This window comes from Ostrinia nubilalis, chromosome 4, assembly GCF_963855985.1.
Source record: "Ostrinia nubilalis chromosome 4, ilOstNubi1.1, whole genome shotgun sequence".
NCBI lineage: Eukaryota > Metazoa > Arthropoda > Insecta > Lepidoptera > Crambidae > Ostrinia > Ostrinia nubilalis.
In genome coordinates this window covers 14,858,163-14,879,010 of record NC_087091.1, presented here as the reverse complement: position 1 = coordinate 14,879,010, position 20,848 = coordinate 14,858,163, and the positions used below count along the sequence as shown (strand labels likewise).

At 35.2% G+C, this 20,848-nt stretch overlaps 1 protein-coding gene across 1 annotated transcript in view; it reads left to right on the top strand.

Annotated features, from left to right (window-relative positions):
• LOC135071394 (uncharacterized) overlaps positions 1-20,848 on the top strand; it is a 51,284-nt gene that overhangs the window by 1,242 nt on the left and 29,194 nt on the right. The window lies entirely within an intron of this gene.

The following is a 20,848-nucleotide window of genomic DNA, read 5'->3' as shown; positions in this document are numbered from 1 at the left end:
TTCGAATAATTGTTAATAGAAAAGGGTTCTTTACATTGATGGCGGTTGCAATATAAGTACTTATTATTATACATACCTACTTTTATAATAAGGTTAAATGCTCCACAGCAGGAGTCAACGACACGTCCCAGACATTTCTTCGGCCTTATCAACAAAAGAAACTTGTTTTAAACATACGTAACAATAACTTGGTGGTCGTTTCTTACTTAAAATTCCTGTTACGCTTTCTCATTTCTGTTTATAACGCCGACTGGATTATATGTATTTTTATTATGCAATTTGAATAGTATCAATTCAATGGTTTTATAAAGCAAGGGTGCTCCAGACAAACATCAACTGTTGTTAGAAGGAATGCACGTACCCTTGAAATATGTTATCCATTCTACAATATCAGAAGAACATAAAATATAGCAAGCCTCTTACCTACTTACTTTACGTGTGTCAATTCGTCATTCGTCACTAATTTATAAAAATACAAATACAAGGAAATTTTTTATAATAGGTAGGACCTAGGCTAGGTACAAAAATTAAAAGTTATAGCTCATTGTAAAGTATTGACATAATAATTTCATACTGCTCTCTTGGTTTAAGTAAGTTTAGCTATGTTTGTGAACCGCAATGATATTTTAGTATTTTACTTTACTAGACTTTACTCCATAAATCATCTCTACTTAACTTAAGTCACGAAATTACATGAGTGTGACGTTTGTTTTTGTATCTCGTCATTGAGCATCGTGATATCATGTGATTACGAAGACGGCATGATAAATTGATAAGGCTATAAAAATACAATTGTAGTTCCCATACAAATGGACAATTTTGGGAAGCAATTTTAGCTTTTGACGTCAATCGCTATTTTTTTATATTACTGCTTTGTAACCACTTTATAACTTAGGGACTTCTTTAGTAAGGGCATAAAATAGGTAAAAGTAAAATTACTTACTTAAGTACTTACTTACTTGACACAAGCGAGCAATACTCGCCATTGAGAAAAAAATACTACACGTTCAATAATTTCTGTAGCTAATTACTGTGTGCTGTCAGTCTCATCAATAAAAGCAGAATTCACCTCACGTCTAAGCTACGGACGAATTCGTATAAAAAACGGGGATTCTCAACATGACTTCACGTAGGTGCTATCAAAGGTCACAGACCCTTTTTAATATGTGATATCTACGCTAGGACTAATTAATGTTAGGTACACTCTCTTTAATGTCCAGAATACAAACGTTGATATTATGCGATTACCGTATCCTCTAAGTTTACGTCAGTTCTAAAAATTATTGGTTGCTTTAGGTACCGATCGAATCTTGTGAGAAATTGTGGTGAAGAAGAAGTAGGTATGTAGGTACCTATTACATTTATTTCTAAACACATCATGTGGGTCAGATACAGTTATTGAATTTCAATTGAGAAGGAGATTGGGATTGTACCTACAAGACTACCTACTCTTGGACTCAGCAGCCTCACACACGGCTAAGAAGAAAATATTTAGAGAAGAGACAAGAACAAAAATCTTTAAAATAATCAAGTACCTATCTACTTAATTTCACATAGGTACCACATGCCTTTACATTATACAAATTTCCCAGAAATCCCAGAAAGTTGTTCCGTATATCACAGCTTATGTCTGCGTCTCGGTTAAGTGACTTAACGAGTAGCTATGATATTTAAGATAACGAGATGGAAAAATATTTTAAAACCATTTTTTATGTTGGTAGAGCTACGGTCACGTACGCCTTCTGAAGATTATGGTCGAGGTAAGACTTATATTGTTCTACTGACGCCGCAATCTGGGTCTATGTCTGGGCAGACAATTATAATAGTGAGATAATTATGTTGAAGAAAACAAGGATCTACTTATCAGGCGCCACTTGCCAGAGACAAAGCCTTTGACGCAGATAGAGCGAGAAACCCACAAAATACAATCCCTTTAACGGTATTCTCATTTGAGAAGCCGCAAAAACAGCGAAAGTGCATGGCATCTTGCTTCAACCTTGAACAAGTATTATCCCTTAATGTACTGCTTTTGCTGAGCGTTGCTTAAGATTTCTGCAAGGCTGCACAATAAAGGTACTTATTACTATACACCAAGATCGCTTTTTTGGGGCTTTGTTATTTAAAAGTGAATAATTATACATTCTTTATGTAGAGTCTTTAAGGGTTATAATAATGTTTGATTCAAGAAGAGATCATACAGCATTATTTATGTTTTAAGTAAGAAAAATCCTTTGTTGAGAAGAACATTCATGTTTTCCATGTAAAGTCATTTTTTATATTAATGGCTAATTATACAACATAAATTATCCGTAACACATCCGGTCAACAGTTAAACAACATACTTAATGTAAAGCATTAAGATGACATGAGTTGATACATGATAATAAATAAGAAGGAGCTAAGGTACCTAGATAAAAACTCCTACAACGTTAAGCTCTTCGGAATATTAAGAAGCGCCTAAGTTATATTGCTAACTTCATTAAGCAAAGTCCCTAATCTGTCAAGATTTCTCCTTAAAACTGGAAATCAAATTATTGCAAGCACCAGCATTAATAAGAACAGACTACAACAGCAACATACAGGACAGAGTAGCTGAAATCGGGAACGTGCCCCGTTCATAATAAGATGTATGGTCACTTTAGATCCCTTTTATACCTGCTATTCTTTATGCAATCCTGTGTGAATCACAGAGGTCGCCGTCCTTAGCTGAGGACTCATTGTCCGACTCGCACTAGTCCCATCCCATTAAGTGAGCGCGGCTCAAAAATCACTGCTAAGTAATAATTATTCACTGTGTGATATTTTTGACTCGACGAAAAACATCAAATATCCTCGACTTTATGGTACCTATTTGGATTGGAAAATGTTTTATGTGTTTAAAGAAACACAGATTAAGTCTATCCTTTTCGATCAGGATTCAGGTAGTACGCGGATCAACAACGTAACTACCACCATACATACAAGAAGCAACGACTCTACATTTCTCAAGACGTTGGTTTCTTCTCATCTGCCATTATCGTAAGAGGAAATTAAGAGGCATAAAATGAGTGAAAAAGTGTTATTAGAAACCCAGAAGTAACTCGTAATGCAATCTCACGTAAACCCAACAATGGGCACATAAAATGGGCCTTCGTAATACCTGTCAATACACGGCAATAACTTATGTTGATGATTTCCTAGAAACTATTGAACGTCTACCCGCATGTGACGCGAAAGCCTCAGACAATGTACTTTCGCTACGTCCCGTATATTTGCATGCAAACAATTTTGCCTTTAATGCTTCCTTCGTAAGTACCAATAATGCACTTTTGTGCTAAAGGCGAAGCGTACGTACTTGCTTATTACCTGAATAATAGTCATTGCAGTGCATGTAAGTATACTTACAGATGAACGTTTTCAGAATTGCGACGGCTAATTTACCTACTGAAGTCTGGCATAAAACATTCCGTAGCTTTTATGCTTAGATATTACCTATCTACAATAGCCATTTAGAGTTCAGTTTCTTTTTTACCCTTGTTCGCCTGGTGAATAAAATGGAAGAAGTAATTGAGACCTACCCTATTTTATTCCGGTAAGAAAGTCTTTTTGTATGTAGTTATGCCTGTAAATCTGTTTGCAGCAGATGTAGCACAAAAACATTGTTTTGTTGGGTCAGCTGACGTAATTCCATTTCCCAAACCACGATTCTCAACCGATACTAAAAATTCTCTGTTTACATTGTTTTAAACCCTGTTTTTACGCGCGGAATAATGTTACAGCGTTCATTGTAAATAAATTGTACGATAAAAATACCGTTTTCTTTTTACTGGCCCGTTGCAACATTGTCCTATATTCGACCGATAAACTTTAAGACGGGAATGTATAGTGTCGCAATCTGTCGCAAATTAAGCAGTTTTGAGAGCGGAGTCGCCCCAATGATCCAGTTTACGCATTGATACAAGTAGGGTTGCCATCTGGATATTTTGAGTCTTGACAAAAGCTAGACATTTAGAAACATTCTGTTAGCAACGAAAGGATTAACGCTGATTTGGCTATCAAATTACACCTGAGGAACGCGGGGAGTCGTACGGGATAACAAAAAGATATTCCTTGTGGCATTCGAACGTTGGCGGCGAGATAGAACGCCATGACCCGAGAGCCTCCTAAATATCCGTGTGTGTTGTGTACCGATGATTGATGGCTTGATTTGGTAAATTATGGTATTGGTGAATAAGTTGGTTTCAGACTATTTGTATTTAATACCCAATTTGTGAGTGAGTATGTGTACGAATCTAACATATCAGAAGTGAGTCCGACGCCCATTGGTATGTAAATTATTTATTTTTATTATTATTGATCAAGTTGCATGAAAAAACAAGTGAGTTTTCTGGAAGTAGCCGCTCAATCAATAGTTGACTGGCAGAAAATAACATTAAGTCCTTATTTTATGCACTTTTATTTTGTGCGATAAAGTTCACAACAAATGAATGGAAAATACAGTGAGAAAAAAAAAACTGATATTTTTTTGGATACTGTTACTTACGTTATTATTTGAGAAGATCTGCTGTGATAATTTAAAGTTTTAATTTAATTTAAAAAAAAAACCGCGAAGTGAGTAATTTTTGGTATGAGGATGTCATGATGCAATTTTTGCAAAGTAAGATTTCTTTTATTTATCAAGAATTGAAGATATTTATTATTTAGATCTTCGCAAGAAACTAAGTATGAATTTGGAATTGCTAAAAGTGATTTTATAGTGAATATATTGAATTGGTAAAAGTACCATCTTACTAAGAGAAAAGATAAGTTCTCAGCAGATAGTTTATGATTAATATAAAGATATATCATAATGGCACAGTTCATTAATTTTATTTTTACTCCATCATTGGTTATTAAGATCTTAACAAAATAAATGTGAATTATTTGAAAGTGACAAAGGATTATTAGAAGTTATGTGAGTCAATTATGGAATATATTACTGTGAAATAATAATTATGGTGATGTAAATTAAGTAAATTTAAATTACCCATATAGAGTTCGTAATTATTTTGTATTAAAATAATGTGATATGACATGCTGTTTGGAACAAACACATCCTGACTCGGATTGCGCTAGCGAAGCGAACCTGTGTTTATATTAACACCATTAAGATAAAATTTCGTGGCGAGGCCTCGAAACAATAAACACCATTGTGTGTGGTTCTAAAGGTTCAAAGTAAGTACTTGTGATTTGTTACTATTATGATGAATTTGGTTCGACAATTTGTCGTGATTGTGCAAACATGATTTATGGAGATACATATATTTTAAGAGTTACTGGTAATAATAATTTATATTTTGTGTATTTTAGCCCATGGAAAGGTATGGTACCTGCTATATTTACAAATGGCAAATGTACTGAAATAATCATAACATTGACTGACTGAACACATGGACGATGAAAGTTGGTAATTTTAACAAATCGATAATAAGTAGGTAAGACTACCTAATTGTCGTAGAGATGTGAACACAAATGATAAGTGTTTTGATTTTGACGTCGAAAAATAAATAAGATTCGGTAATTAGTTCATTACTCCAGTGAATGGAGTTGTTTTGAAGATACGTAATTAACACTGTCAGAGTGGTTAAAGATTGGTCAAAGTTTACAAGTTGAAAAGCGACACCTACGTGATTGTCTAAATGTGTCTGCGTTACATTTATGTTACCACACGCAATGTATTTGAAATAAAATCGTATCTGAGGTAAATGAAGTGATAAGTAAGTAATTTGTTTTCAACCATCAATGTGGGATTTAACAGTTGGGCTTTCAGATTTGGTAGCCGTTGTGCTAGAATGTTTGTGATATTATATGAGTAACGTATTGGTTATTACGTCACTATGATAAATTGAACTTGAGTTAATAATGGTTTGATACCTAAGTGTAAAGATCACGAAAGTCCGGTGATGTTGTGATGATAACAATGATTTTACAGGTAACGTTTACAGTTACTGATTGAAAGATTTGAATTAAATGATGATTTGTTAACCGGAACAAGGTAATTTAATACATAACTGATGTGTAATAAATCCAGTGCAGCTTATACAGCCATGTGTAGTGAGCGATACCATGTAGTATCGATGAATATGATTTTAATCAAATTACTGGTTTTTACAACAGTTGTTTAGAGCGGTTTTAAGTTTACGTTTGTTGATCTTGTTGAAGCGGATGTAGCGAAATTAGAGCTAGCTATATTGTGTACCATATGGGTAACAGTGTTTTAAAGCATACCTACAATTGATTTACCAAGAGACAGTTTATTGTGATTGGTGGTATAACCAATTAGCAGTGAAAATAGATACATCATTGAAATTACGTTATATGAGTTTGAGTGTAACTATCCCGTTGGGAAAAGTTATGGTGTGTTAATATTGTAATTATTATTATTATTCGATGACTGAGTAAGAAAGGTAGGCCGAATAGCAAGCAGCGCTCACATAATTGTGAAATGGATGCTGAAGCTTAAACGGTGCTCACTCAGTAGGTAGATAGATACCTGAATTATTGAGTAAGGGAAATGCTATGAGAACAAATACAAGGGTGCCAGAGATTATTCTTATAAATAGACAAATTACCCATAATAATTGATGCAAATCGAACTATTTGATTCTAGTAACACAAATTGTGTCGAATACCCTATATTTTATAGTGAATGAATAGTGATGAATGAACTAACAAATAAGTAAGCTATAAACCTGAATCACTATGGAGAAGAGACTAATATACGAGTGATACTATGTGAAAAGAATGTATGTTTATTGATATGTGAAATGTGATAGTGATGTATGTAAAAAATAAATATCCGTGACAAATGTCATACGACTTAAAAAAATAAAAGAAGCAACCTGCTTATTTGCGAGACAAGGAATCGAAACAAGACTCGTCGTTCTGAAGTTCATATTACATGGTCACATTCTCTGTAATTTATGTAGAGTTTAATGTTTACCTACCATTTTCGAGCAGTGTACTAGTGGACCTGCCTGATAATGAATTGATAACACAATACTAATGATTTATGAGACTCAATTTAGCTGTTGTTACGTATATGCGAGACCTACAACACTGAAGACGAAAGAACTAGAGGTGTGTAAATTGGAGAATACAACTATGTAAATTCAAAACAGGACTACGAGGAGGCATGTGCCTGACAGACAGATCTTAGAGCATTTTGTTAATTGAGAGCAGCTTCTACGAGTGTCATACGGTGAAAACAATGTACTCAATTGAGTAGATAATATAAAATCCTCGCATGGATAGATGTTATAATATTATACAGAAATAAATTTAACCACATTTCAGGGTACACTTAAAATATGGTATACGAAAGTTTAAAATAAGTAATGTACTTATTTGGTGATTAAGTTAAATCAGAATGATATTCCAGGGATGGAAATAAAAGTAAAAGGTTAATAAATGGAACGTTAAGAAAATGAAAAAAAAAAGTTGCCTGTTGATAATGGATATAATACGAGTAGCAAAAGATACCTTAAGCAGGCTTTTGACGGAGGACAAAATTTTATTGAAAACCCGATCACTAGAATAAATGAAATATTAATAAAAATAGAGCAATAATTGCAAACAGTAAAAGTTTGCGTTTATCTTGGCGATTCTCGAAGTGGCTGTTCCAGTGTTAAATGAAGACATTATTTTAGTACATATATGTATCTATTTACATGGGACTAAACTTCTTTATAATGATTCAAGTTCATTGGTGCAAGAGTTAGTAAGTACTTACTGAATTCTGCAACGATCGACCCAGTTCACAAGAGTTATAACGCATACTTATTTGCTTCCCACTTTTAAAATCTGAAGATAATGATGTTACACCGGAAATGTTACATTACATTTCCGGTATTCCGGACTGTAACTGAATTTAACAGCATAAGATAGTGAAAAGTTGAAGATGATAATGTAATAATTAATTGGCCACATATGAAAATTCGTCCATGGAAGTCGATACAAGTGTGGACACTGAGATGTTTACAAACATTTCAAATGACCGACTCCAGGCTCGAGTGTAGTTATTGTTATAAAACATTATCGGAATATTATGTAAACGAAATTCATACATAAATAATTAAGTTGCAAAGGATACAACAAGTCGTAATTCATTTAAATGAGAAGAGTTTTAATGGTGGACTTTATGAAACTGAACAATAATGGTGAATGATGAAATCAAAGTGATTGTGTTATTGTTTTACATATTATAGGTACGCTTGCTGAAAGTACTTATTAATATATACATTTACTACTATACATTTAGTGGACGTGACAACAAAGAAAAGTATATTTACTGCCATCTCAGTGAAATAATCCAAGATGTATGTATACAGATACATGATAATGTGTTCCAACTTATAGAAAACAGTGAATTTTTATAAATGGGATACACTTTTACAAGTGTACAAACATAGGTACGATTAACACGTGGTAAAATCTTTATCTACAATAATGAGAAATAAATAATTTGAATTTGAATAAACATGTCTTGTCTTATGAAGTGGTAGACATATTGACGAATATAAGTGGTACTTCATTAGTTTGTCACACTTAAAAAGCATTAATGAAACTTATGATAGTGATCTAATCCACCATACCGTGTATGCGAGATGTGAGTAGTACATCCAGACTCACCACTATTTCCTTGAGTAAAGGAGCAGCACTAAAGTTATCAAGCATTTATAATTAAAAAAAAAAAACCCTGGACAGCAGTGCAGTAATAACAAGGCCGATTGTGAATCTAGCGAATACAAGAATTGAGACTAAAGTGAATTTAAAATGAGAGATTTGAAATGTGAAATAGTCACATCACCAATGGATACTTACTTTACAATATAGTGCATTGAGAGTTGAGACTAGAGTGAGTCTAACTAGAGGTTTGACAATGTGAAATAAATAGTTGTTACCAATGGATCCTACTTTAGGATAAAATGCATTGAGAGTTGAGACTAGAGTGAGTCAACTAGAGACTTGACAATGTAAAAAAATCGTCACCAATGGATACCTACTTTAAATTATGAAAAGCGCATTGAGAGTTAAGATTAGACATGTGGACTATCCAATTACTACTCATTTTGGGATATGTACGTGACAAAATTTGCAGGCAACTATTTTAATCATGTGTACAAGTAATGATTACTGGGTCCTATTTATGAACATTTACATATTGGTTGACAATTGAGAATGAAATGTAATGTAATGTAAATTATAATGTTACTGTTAAAGCAATGGTTGAATTCCTTACTTCAGAATGTTTATTATATTACTGTTACGGGACCAAACTACTTAGAAGGAAAGCAAGTGATAAAAAAAAAGGTGATTAAGAATATTATTTTGGTAGCAATGCTGGCACCAATGGAGGTAATGATTTAACATTATTTATTAGACAAAGGAGTGAAAAGTATGCCGAAGAGCAAGCAGTGCTCACTTAATCGTGAAATGGATGCTGAAGCTTAAGCGGTGCTCACTCAGTAGATAGCTGAATTATTTTAAAACTACATTATGAGTAAAATAAAGAAACGCTGGTCTCAATGTGACATTTTTATACGATTTACTGAATTGAAATGGAACGCTAATGTTTATAAATCTTATATTATTATGAGTGAAAAGGAGGCCGAAGTGCAAGCGGTGCTCACTTTAATTGTGAAAGGGATGTCGAAGCACAAGCGGTAGTCACTCAGTACCTGAATTATTACGAATATGTATATTGTTAGTGAAAAGGGGGCAGAAGTGTAAGCGGTGCTCACTCAAAAATGTGAAAGGGATGTCGAAGCACAAGCTGCGCTCACTCAGTACCTAAATTATTATAAGTTGTAAAATTGCTACACCCTTACAGAGTTAATATTAAGTATGATGTATGTGATGAAATATGACTTGCAAATAATGTATAAATAAATATTATGAATATACATATTATTATGAGTGAAAAGAATGCCGATGCACAAGCGATGCTTACTCAGTTTTTGAACAAGTAGAATCTTAAAGGGATTGGTAAAGTGAAAGCAGGAGTTCCACAAGGTCATGTCATGGAACCTACACTGTATCTATGCCGCCTAAACCTGTTAATGATGAAATGAAATGATGAAATGAAATGATGAAATGAAATGATGAAATGAAATGATGAAATGAAATGATAAAATGAAATGAAATGAAATGAAATGATGAAATGAAATGATGAAATGAAATGATGAAATGAAATGATGAAATGAAATGATGAAATGAAATGATGAAATGAAATAATGAAGAGATATTTACATCTTGGCATGTACTTGGATGAAACGTAACGTGGAAAAAGCATATTTTTACCAAACGTCCAGCAATAGGACAACAATAACGCAAAAAGTCATAAAAAATGGTCAACCTGCAGTGGAAAATAAGGTCTTGTTATAGTATAAGTGTATAATGAAACCAATCTAGACAAACGTTTTTGTTGAAGTTTCAATGGAAACTGTCGAAGATGCTACCTGAATTGTAAATCTTTATGTGAATGCACTAATGTGGTAAAGCAGCAGTATACGATGGAGTATTGAGATATTGTAGAAGCACCGTGGTACGTCACGAGAGACTTTACCGAAAATTCGGTATCAAAACAGTGAAAGAAGAAATAAATAATGAAGCTTAACTTATCATAATGAAAACTGGAGCTACATAACAGTTTATTTGTGGACGATATATTTTCAAGTATTCGTTCGTAGACTAAAGAAGAAAGTACCTCAGGACTTACCGAAAGAAGATTGATTTATGACACTGGCCTCGAAGACCGCCAGAATCATTATTATGAAAATGGTACTGAATATCGCTCAGACAGAATGATTGCAATAACAGAGAAAAAGAAAATGTAACGAAGACGGAAGAGTAAAATAGAATGTTTAATTTAAGGTCCTCGGGTGAAACTATTCACAAGGAAGGTGTTGACACTACACTGGTGTTGTCAAATGCGAATTGAATTTCAGCTGGACGATTGATTCAACTGTTGATTAAGGTGTTGCAGATGATAATTGATTCTCAAGTAATTAAACGACATAGATAGCATACATGTATGGGGACATACATCATAACGTTCGAATGGCCGAAGCGGAATGGGGACATTCCGGCATCAGGACGGCCGTCTGTTAGCAACGAAAGGATTAACGCTGATTTGGCTATCAAATTACACCTGAGGAACGCGGGGAGTCGTACGGGATAACAAAAAGATATTCCTTGTGGCATTCGAACGTTGGCGGCGAGATAGAACGCCATGACCCGAGAGCCTCCTAAATATCCGTGTGTGTTGTGTACCGATGATTGATGGCTTGATTTGGTAAATTATGGTATTGGTGAATAAGTTGGTTTCAGACTATTTGTATTTAATACCCAATTTGTGAGTGAGTATGTGTACGAATCTAACAATTCGGTATTAAAAAAATATCTCAGAACTTACCTAAATAGTTTCTATCTCAAATCATCAACGAAATGAATACCTAAGTAGGCTGACTGAACGACGTCATGTCCGGATAAATTAGGGCGGATGGTAACCCTACTTGCCAGTATCATTGGAATTGTTGTGATTGTTAAGCTATAGGCTTGTCCTATCCAATTCAATCAGGCTAGTCCGTTGTTGGACACAATACAGTGACGTAGGTGCAGTGAGTTTGATCAAGTATCGATATTTTATTTGTATTGTTAGTAATGTTCCCCAACATATAAAAAACCTATTTAAATCCTTTGCTAAACAAAGACTAACAACGGATTTTTGCTAATTAGAATAATTCGATACTCCTGCTTCGCTATTATCGTCGTTATTTTTTAAAGTTTCTGCTAATCGTTTAAACCCGTTTCGGTTGAAAGACTCAAATTTCATGCCACTGGAAACCGAAACCAAATGCCTTACCTAGATTTTTTTAGACATTTCTTTTGCCATTGACGCAGATAAGATATTATGTAGGCATGTAACGTAATTCTTGAATCTTACGTTACATGTTTTAATATCAATACAAGTTCTTTCTTACATATTTCTTATACAATAAAGTAAGAAAGTAGGTGTAGAAATCTTATATTTCCGACCACATCATCTAATGATCTCATGTTGTTAATGAATATCAATTTTACTCAGAATCACGTGCTTGTTTAACAGTTTACTTAATTACTATCAATAATCCCGACAAAGCACGTGTTTACTGCGTAATTAATTTGCAACATATCTCGTGCTAAAACAAACAAATATAAGTTTATTGCTGCATAATTACAATTCTAGAGTTCCAGGCCAAGGTAATATTATTTAACTGTAATTTTCTAAGCAGTATGTCCGCATTTTTGTAACTAAATTGCATTCATTTGTTAGAGACAGTCGGACGCAACTCAGACAATGAAATGTTTCGAGTTAGGCAGTTACCTTTCGGTACTATGTACCAGTACCAGTATGGTAAACTCTGCAAAGAGCCTACCTAAATGCACCAAACACACTTGTTCATAAAGAATCAAATGAGATTATTCAACTAAATATTATGTAGTAATTTGACATGAAGACATCGGTTTAATCTTTTCCTCTTTCCTGCAAGGTGGCAACAACCACAACAATCTGGCTTTTGACTTACGAAATTCTCATCTGTTTATTTATTCTTTGCATACCTACCAAAGCTTTTTCAGCCATGTGTCATAAAAAGTAAATACACCTACGGTTATCCCGGAGTTCCATTCTTGCCAGCCAGATGCACCTTGGCAGCTGGCTCAACTCTTTGTGCCTTCTTCGAAAACTAAAAAAATAACTTCCCAGCGATTACCTTAGAAAAGGCGCCCGGTGCGGGACAAACCTTAGGGTTTTTTATGGAGCCGTCAGCGCCATTATGGCCGGTGCATTTGATTCAAGCGTGATATTCGATAGAAAATAAAAACAGGACCGAATTTAAAGTACTGTATTAGATTTGGAATGTTAATTACGCTTGTGAGGAGGGGCTACAGTCGTGGGTAAAAGGTTTCGTGTTCGAAACAAAATGTAGAGTTACGATCATCTTTACTCTTACCAAAAAGTTGACGCCTTGTTTGTTAAAATAGAGTTACCTAAAGTATGCCGTATTTTAAATAAACAATTTGAATTCAATTACCACGCACCATGGAAGATAGACAGACACATCTTGTAAGAAGCTGAAAAAACTTTGAAACGTTTTAAAAACAACGACAAAAGTTAGGAATGCAATGACGTAAGTAAAGTAGACGAAATAGATGCAATATAACGCGCCGCTTCACTCTGTTTCATTTTCTAATGGGCTGGCATAATGCCGTCAATTACGTTTTTCGTGTCTACAGCCTACTTATTAATTGTTGGCCGACGAAAAGGAGGACGATGGGCCATTATCATCAGGATTGTCGGCCTTTATGAGCTTCTTTCGACGTCAGAACGGTCGAAACTAACCTTTGAAATCGGTGTATCATTAAAAAATGGTTTAATTAACACTATGGTAGAGCAAGAAATGTCCCTTAAAGAAAGGCAACTGATCCAGGCTCATTATTCAAGTATGACCTATAATATTGGAAAAATTGGTTTGAATTGATTCTTGAACATAGAATACTTGAGCAACATGGGTAACTCTAGCAACATGATAGCCATAAATGTAGGTAAAAGAGAAAACTATACTCGACTGAAACAACGCTCTACAATAAATGTGAAAGATTTATAAATAATGCATTATCTTTACAAGTAGGAAGCTTTAAGTAAGTTAACAGTCAATTAACGGGAATTCGATACAAGTAATTTCTAAACGAACAATAAGTTTAATCAAGTTTATAATGGCTGCCGTTGTACCAATCAACTTATAACTGTTCGAAATACAAGAACACTCGGAAACTGTAATAAATGCAAATCTGAAGAAATCTTCTCTGTCTATCACCTGTGGTCTTCTCCACAGGAGGTTTAGAGTAATTACCCAGACTACCCAGTATTCTTGATTCGGCGAGGAATAGTAACTAAATTGCGCACTTTCACACGTCGTCGGTGTAATTACAAAGCATTTCTTTTCAAAGGAGAAAGCCTGAGACGCATCGCTGATCGGTTTGATTTTGTCTAAATAGTAGCGAACAGATATAATGAGCAGTCTGATAAGTGATTAAAATCTCACTTTCAAACGGTTTGATGAGTAGGTTGGTTTAAAAATGCGAACGAGATGTCTTCAGTTACGTTTCATTTCTAATTACTGTAACAAGTGATGCAGTAAACTATGTTTCCAGTTATTCTATTTAGAATCTTTAATGTTGTTGTAAAAATAAGTAATCATCTTTAAAACTTTGGCTATTTGAGTTTGAATTGCTCAATTTAACACTCGATATGAAGTTCTAGGCAAGGACAAAAGACTCTCTGTGCGCACGCAGTTTCAAAATAAATAATCGAGCACACTACGAACACGTTTTATTATGAATACGTCAGATAACGGTTTACGATAGACAGACGGACATGCCCGCATGATTTTTTATTATGCAACGAGCAGTTGAACTATTTTCGTGCAGTCGTTTCGGTGGAAGGTCGTGAGAAAATATTGGTTTTTAATCATTTCAATTGCTTTAATAATGTTGAGTAACATAATCATGGATTGGTATCTAATTATCTACAATAGCAATAATTTTTAACGGAAATTATCAAGGTTCAGTCGTAGTTTGAATTGGTGGGACTCACAGAACATAGAAACCTCTTTCTAATGTTCCGTGGTGGGTTTTCTTGTTAAGACTGCTAAGCGCGTTGTACCAAATAGTTCGTGTAGCGTCACCTGCGTCACCCAAAGTGGCCAAAAAGTTGACTTGTTGCGAACTTATTGGCTACTTTGACTGCCACGAATTATTTGACGCTGACTGTATTAAAATTAACTTCATAATGTTACTTTGGATTTAATGTGTAACGATAGATAGAAGACGTCCCGTAGTGCACGGCACAGCTACGTCCAAGTCCAAGCAACAACATAGATGCGGTCGCTGGAGGCACGTGTCGGGACCGGTTTGCCCAGAACCGAGCTCGATCCAAAACACAAACAAGATGGCTTATAGCCGGGAATATTGAGCCAGAAACTGTCTACTAGCCCAGTTAACGAACGTTAGTATTGAAAATCATTTAGTTAATGTAAGCGCGGAGAAAATCTCACGGAAACTTCAAGTGAATTACTTATTCCATGCTATTTATATTTTCCCTACTAGTTCGAAGTAAATTAAACTTTGGTATTTCCTATCTTAACTATAACTGAGTCACCTACTAAGATAATCAGACAGACTTAATTTTACGTTTTTATTTAATTGGACATTATGTTTCACAAGAATGTTATTTGTTGAATTTTCCATCTGATATCAGATTTTTACAAGACTGCAATCTGCATTGATATAACTTTAACTCTAAATGTATGCAATTTACCTTATCAGTTAATCGCTGAACATGTCCTGATGACCCAATAAACATAATATTATATTTGGTCCGATCTGATAACCAGTAAACCACCCACTTGATATGATTTGATATTTATGAAAGTCCTCACTTGACAATTTGGTAGTGTTTCTGTAAAACTTAGGTACTAACTGGCGATCTAAATATGAAAAACTTACATAGACCCCGCTTCATAAGTTCATAACTTAACCTTATTCAAGTTATTTAAAATTTAATTTCAAACCAAAACCGTAAGTGGCATAATACGCCTGGTGTAATCAGCAAATAAAATTAGTTGGAATTGAATTAATATAAATTCACTCTGGCAAGCCAGTCCATTGCTGCCTACAGAAAACAAGAAATCAGTTTCCTCCCACGCGAGTTGCATGAACCTTATTTCTACAAAATAAAAAAAAGCTGACAGTACCTTACCTAGGCAAAGGAAATAAAAATGTAGAGTTGAAACATCTGATAAACAAACCAGTACGCACAAACCTTAACGGTATTTAATGCGAGGGCAGCGATTGCTACAATTAAGAGTGGCCCATTAATGAGCTAAATTGCTTAACGCGAGGTCCCGGGTTCACAGCCTTATCTATTAAGAGAATGGGCTTGGAATTTGCATCGGCAAAACGCTATACCTACATGTCGGGAAAGTGGACTAAATAATGCGATAAATGTTGTGAATATCTTCTTAATGATCATGAAAGATAATGGACAGTTACAAAATCTAGGTACTTATAGACTAGCGTATTACTCAGCCCATCCATACAAACTTTGCATTAATTTATGAAAGAGAACAAGACGAACAAAGGATGCAACTGATATTTTGTAGGTAATCAAGAAATCATCCAGCCTCAGATCATAGAAGGGATGATCTGAGCATCCAGCTTATTCAAAAAGATTATCCTGTTTGAACGTTTTCATCAGCAAACACATTTTACATAAATCTACATTTCAAACTAGGTCTTAAGTCCTGATTAGCCTTAGAGGCTTAGACTTAGTACTAAGCCAGTTTAGCCTGAAGATCAGTCTAGACCCAGACAGTTCGATCCGTGGCCGTTGACCGACGCTTATTAGTAAACATTGAGCAAAACAGCAAGCGGATTTCCACGTAGCCAGGCCGTCTGAATGAATATCAAACACTTTCATTCCATTACCATAAATGGTATGTCATTTATAACAAAAGTACTTGTGTTGGGTACCGGATTTCGTTATTATTTTCATTTGTCAATCAACATCAAGTCGATCATTTGTATCATTTCAGACAATCTTCTTTTGCACTTTGAATCTGATACTACCTCTATCTAGATAACTGATCGTTTGTTCTGAAATCAGTGACCATTTGAGTTCTTTTTCTCCCATGTCAATCGTTATAGTGATCAGTGGCAGTGGTTAGTGGTAGTTACTGGTTGTTCTAAACATATCTTGTCTTTTAACGCGTTACAGCGATCCCAACGCTTAAAAATACTCGAGTTCCACTAAAACATTATGCCATCGTCACTAACTTCTTTTTAACTATGCCAGATTTAACTACCTGTTTAATTTTTTTTAGGATCCGTTTCAAAGACAATTAATGAATAGCAACTTATTCTACGATTTCAGAAAAAAACTTCAAGAATACTTACTTATAACCGCAAACTTTGCGCAACCCGTCTTTTATTTATATATTCCTTTTATAGATATCGTTTTGGATACGGCTGATTCAAGCTTGAATCTTGGAAAATAACGTTTTTACGTTTATTTTATCTCGTAAAAGTCCCACGTGCTTCATTATACCGCAAGGGCGAAAGCGCGATTTTGATAAAAAAAATTACAACATACCCAGCGAATATGACAAGGAATATCTGTTTTACTTGCGTTGAGAACCCAACAGGTGTCATATGATCAAAGACATTCAGCTACTTATACTTTTAAACGGTAATAAGCCCGTGTTAAATGGCGATCACCATCTGCCGCTGTATCCAACTTCTTAATGGCTTCAATAAAAATGCAAAGAAACCCCGACCTTCGGAATGAGCAGCTGCCTTGCAAAATAATGCTCACCACGACTGGTCGCGAGACACTTTTCTTATAAAAACACAAATTGCACTGCGTAAAAATCTTCTAACTGGCTCCAGTCTTTTCTGGACCTTATGCGGATGGGCTTTAGATTGCCAATGGTGTCAGCCATTTTCAATGATACATGAAGCGAGATGACATTTACAGTTTATCCCGAAGAAGATCATGCAACACCTGTTTTATACTAGCATTCGCATACGGCTCTGTCTTCATTGTTACAAAACTTACAGGATCATAATAACACAGATATACGTAAATTACACTCACCGATTCTATGATTAACTTACAACTGCCGTGCATATGGGGTCATTTCACCAAAATTATATTTTAATCTATGACGTCCAAAAGCACCTCAACCTTAAGGCAGACCGTTTTTTGCCGGCTGTACGGCGTGACTTTAAAAAAAATGCCCGTTAATTTGGCATTTATGAATGTTTATACAATCCACCGGTACCGAGCAGTTACGTATATCACTCGCATGATTTAACAGCTGCCTAGTTTAATCTGCAGCTGAATTAAAGATGAGGACTGGAATTACATTACAGGAGCCACCTGTCTGCTTTGAAGGCATCTATAATCATCATCATAACTGTAATGGTGAACTGTAATAGGTGAGCGTTTACAATATTATCGGCAGACTGGTTGCTACTCTGTTTTATAAAGTCTGTACAGAACAACAAGTTTGACCAGTTAAATTAAAACTCGTACCTACTCGTAATGCAATGTATGTCTTACATTCGTTTTAAACAATACATTATTTTTCTTTTAATGATTGACCGCTACGAGAACAATGTGAGCCAAATACCAACCTATTTACTTTTAATTTTGTAAAGTTAAATCAATTAACTTAATCACGTAGGTATTTAATTGTAATATTTATTACACATGTTTACGAAACCGCTTGCTTGTGAAAGACAGAAGAAATAGAGGGAGTAGTTGGGATTGTTACTAGACTTCAATTGGAAAAGACTAGTAGAAGATAATGAAGATTTAAACTCGCCATATTATTATTAGATAATAGTTAAATCTATATAAAGTTAATAAAATATTATTAGGTGACAAGTTCAAGACTCACCGTCTTAGCTCTTGTTGAACAATATTTTTTGAAGGACCATTTTTACTTAGAATTAAGAACTAATTTGTACAACCAGAGATCACTGCTCCAATACAAGTTCCCAGTAAACCTACCGTTGAGAATATTCCGATCAGTCAATAAATCACGGCATGAACACTGCATGCAACGTAAACGCGGTGCGTCGATGCAAGCGATGCGCGTGCGCACCAGAGAGTCTTATTGCGGTGTATTAGAGCTCAGTTTTCCACTGTTATTGTTTGACAGAGGTTTGTTACAACGTAACGGTGTAGCCCTGGCGTGACGGGTACTGGACTCTAGTGAGGGTGTCGTAAATGATATCGATTGAAAACAATCAAGATTTAAATAGCAGGCATCTCTTCAGACGCTAAACGTTTGTTTGCTGCATTAATATCAAGGATCATACTTCAATAATAAAGAAAATCAGTATTGCTAGTTGCTAATTAGTTAATCTTTGGTACTTATATTACTTACTGATAAACTATATTCTAACTTTCCTTACTTAAGTATATGAAAGCGGAGATATACATTTTGGATGTCAAATATTATGAAAAGTTGAAAACTTAAATCATAGAGTCTTTGATTAGTCTCTAAATATTGTTATTTAACCAATTAGTTAATAATTTATCTTAGGCAGGAGTTTAAGGCTAAGTCCTCTGGTAAAATTGAGAGGCTTGTCGTGGTCCTGCAGTGGAGTCACCTGATGGTTATGATGGTGAATTTACAGAAGCGGCTCTACTATGATATTTAAGTACAAGGTGTTTAAAAACCCAATAACCTAAATATCTTGCGTTGTCGACATCGTTTCGCCCACCAACTTGTTCAACAACCGACTCTCTGATCTTCTCGAACAACACGTAGGTACATCACTATACTAATTTTCATTACGCCCCGGCGCATGCGTGGTGCATTCCTGCCTAGATAGCATGCGCCCGCGGCGATTACGGATTGCCTAATTGAGTTTATGGTTTATCGGAACATGGGGGTGTTGAATTATGCACAAATGTGAAGCTTCTTTGTAGGTCGCAATCCTGCAAAGGACATAAGGACGGTAATAAATGGACTGTTAATTGAGAATGTTACTAGGTATGCAAAATCACTTGAAACCTATGTTACAGTTAAGCTTTTACATTTACAAATACATTAGTTTTTATTTCATTCAAAAATACCCAGTAGTTATGATTTTATAGGCATTCAAAGTTCGCTTATACGAGGGTGGTCTGAAAAGTTTCCGACCTAACATAGATACAAGATTTTTTTTCTTAAAATTTATTTTTATTTTTCTACATAGTCTCATCTACAGTAATTAGTCGGCGCCAAAACTCGGATTTATTGCGCCTAAACTGCGCCAACAGAGCATTGGAAATGTTCATTCGAACACGTCGTTGGTCTGACGTTAGCAAACGCGGCACCCAACGCGCGGACAGCTTTCTCATGCCTAAATCTTGATTTAATATGTGACAAACACGTTCTTTGGACATTTTCATTGCCTCTGCTATCTCTCTCACTTTAATTCGGCGGTCGTCTAACACCATTTGGTGAACTTTAGCGATGTTATCGTCAGTAGTTACAGTTTTTGGACGTCCCGAACGTTCATCATCTCCCAAGCTCTTACGGCCACGTTTAAATTCGGCTGCCCAAAATTTTACTGTGGTAAATGACGGTGAAGAGTCCCCGTACACAGAATCTAACTCATCTTTGATTTGCGTAGGGGTATTCCCTTTCAAAAACAAATATTTTATGACAGCTCGATACTCGATTTTTTCCATTTTCACAAAAATACTCACATCGACTCACTCAAACGACTTTCAAATAAAAACCGCGCGTCAAAAATGGCTGAAACTTTGAAGTGTTGCTGTCAAAAGATGCACAATTACATTCCCTGACTTTAATTGATGTATGCTGCCATCTTCACGTTGAGGTCGGAAACTTTTCAGACCACCCTCGTATATTGAGTCCCGCCGACGGTCACGTGACTCCGCGTGACGTACATCATTCACAGTGTCCGCTCACTAGAAAACGGATATAAACATACTTAAATACATTTTTTTGCAAATACAAACTTATTATACATATTAACACCCAGACCCATCACAGAAATTAAAATTGAACCAAATCCAAACTTGATGCGATTGTGTCGTTTTTTTGCGAATTACCTTCCAGCTCCATCATTAGACCCTGATTACTATATAGAATTAAAGTACTCATCAATACAAAACGAACGAGCCCAAACTCGATGGATTTAAGTCGTTTTATTATAGAGTTCCTATGGCCACCTTCCAGCTCCATCATCAGATCAGCTCCAT